Here is a 2,480-nt window from a genome sequence, read left to right on the forward strand (position 1 = left end):
ACCATCTCCATGCTCTCTTCTGGACTACACAGGTGTTGCATGATACGGGTCCACCTACATATATGCAGACAAAACACTCACACACAATAAATAAATAAATAAATTTTTAAAAATTTTAAAGAAATCAAATTAAGCAAAAGCCAGTCATGCAGCTTTATGGCAGGGTGCTTGCTCGGTATGCACAGGTTCAATTCTGAGTACCACAAAAATAGAAGGAAGAAGCAAACAAAATAAAAGATCTCAAAGGCTGGTCTTTGGACTGGGTGAAATGGCTTAGTACATAAAAGCACTTACTGCCAAGTCTGATAACATGAGTTTGATCCCCAGGACCCACATGATGGAAGTAGAGAACTGATACCCACAAGTGTCCTCTGACATACATACACACACACAAATAAATAAATAATAAATAAATAAGTACTTAAAAAAAAGCAAATGACAATAGATGCTGGGGAGGATGTGGGGAAAGAAAAACATATTTACTGCTGCTAAGACTTCGACATCTCTGTGAAACCCATACTCAGTTGTTCTGCTGGAGTGCTTCCCCTCTCCACAGTTCTCCCTCCAGAATCAACACAGGATCCAACTATCTCACTGTTGTGAGAAACAATGATCTTCGAGTCATAATAAGAGCATTGGAGACTCCAAGTAGCAAAAGCAAGACAGCTTATTTTACAATTTTGCCTTAGCCTAGAATGGTGGGTGCTGATGAGCACAGAGAACAGGTTTTAAACCCTTATTACATTGCAAGCCCCTTCCTCCCTTTCCCTCCTTGCTGAGTTTCACAGGAAGGCACAATCTCATACTTCATCTAGGTCTTATGTTTCCCTCTGTCATTTATGTTTATCTTTTTCTCAACAAAAAACAGGCATGAGTTTATCTCTACATCCTACATCATTTATTTTAAAGCTTATCAGACACGTGACCTTGCAGGCAAGCTTGGCTGTTAGTAATTTTCTACTCTAAACTAGTTCGCCGAGAGGGGTAGCTTAAGAGAGTTTGGATGGAGAGGAATAGCTAGACTAGCAGGCATTAATGGGGGGGGGGTCTAGTGTTTTCTGTTCATTTGTAGCTGAACCTAAGGTAGCTAGAGACACCTACCATAATGAACTATCACATTTTGCTTCTTACAGCCATCCCACTGTAAACACTCTGTGCTATCCAACAGAAACATCATAAGTATAATGCCAGTCACAAGCGTAATTTTAGATTTTCTAAAAGTCCAGAATTATGTGTATGTATATGTATGTGGGTGCATGTTCCCATGGGGGCATGGGGTTGCATATGGAAGCTAGAGGCCAACCTTCGGACTTGTTCCTCAGGAGCCATCTACCTTGTTTTTGCGACAGTCTCTCACTGGCCTGAAGTTTAAGGAGTAGACAAGGCTGGCTGACCAGTGAGCCGCAGGATCCACCCGTCGCCCCAGAGGTTGGATTACAAGCACTTGCCACCATACCTAGCTTTTTTTTTCTGGTCTTTTTGAGACAGGGTCTCCCTGTAGCCCCAGCTGACCTAGAACTCACTACATAGACCAGGCTGGCCTTGAACTCAGAATTTCACCTGCCTCTGCCTGGGACTAAAGGTATGCACCACCATGCCTGGCCACATCCAGTTCACATGTTTATGTCTGAGAATCAAACTCAGTCCTTTGTACTTGCACAGAAAAAGCACTTTACTAAGTTCTTTTCCCCCAGCCCCCTAGAATTCAGATGTTTTTTAAATAAAGAGAATGAAAATAATTGAATAATATATTTTATTCCACCCTACAGTCAAAAGTATCATTTCAGAGTCAATGAGATGCCTCTGAAGTCTAATGACCTGAGTTCTATTCCCAGAACCCATATAATGGAAAGAGAGAACTGACTTCAGAAAGTTGTCTTCTGACCTCTACACAAGAGCCCACACACAAACAGACAAACAATAAATAAATAATGTAATTTAAAATTTGAAGCATCATTTCAACATGCATTCAATAGTGTAAGAATAGCAATGTGATATTTTATTTTCTTGTTTCTGCGCTAAGTCTCTGGCATTCACCTTGTATTTTACACCAACAGACCATGTCTGTTCAGTTCAGCCACATTTCAAGTATTCACAACCTGCCTGAGGCTAGGACCTCCATATCGGACAACAGCATAATCCTCAGCTGTTTCAGCGCCTGACTCCCTTTGCTGCCTTTAAGCCTGGCAATGAGCTTCAAACCAAACCCTCTACATAGACTGTTCCCTCTTTCCAGAATAGTCTTTCCTCAATCTCAGTCTGTCCTGAACGTGCTTCTCTTTTTCCCAACCAGGAAATGCCTTCAGAGACAGCCAGGAGCATGCCCTGGGGGCTGCAGGATATGTCCAGATGTGCCATTCTACCATCTCTACACAACTGGAGGTGAACTCTGAGGGTCTAAGATATCAGCCAATTTTCTCAGGCCATATCTGAGAAGGAATGTAGGTCCTGTTTACCTTCAGAGTCCCAAGATTTACTCA

Source organism: Nannospalax galili, unplaced genomic scaffold (genome assembly GCF_000622305.1).
Source record: "Nannospalax galili isolate Female #2095 unplaced genomic scaffold, S.galili_v1.0 scaffold42, whole genome shotgun sequence".
NCBI classification, from domain to species: Eukaryota; Metazoa; Chordata; class Mammalia; order Rodentia; family Spalacidae; genus Nannospalax; species Nannospalax galili.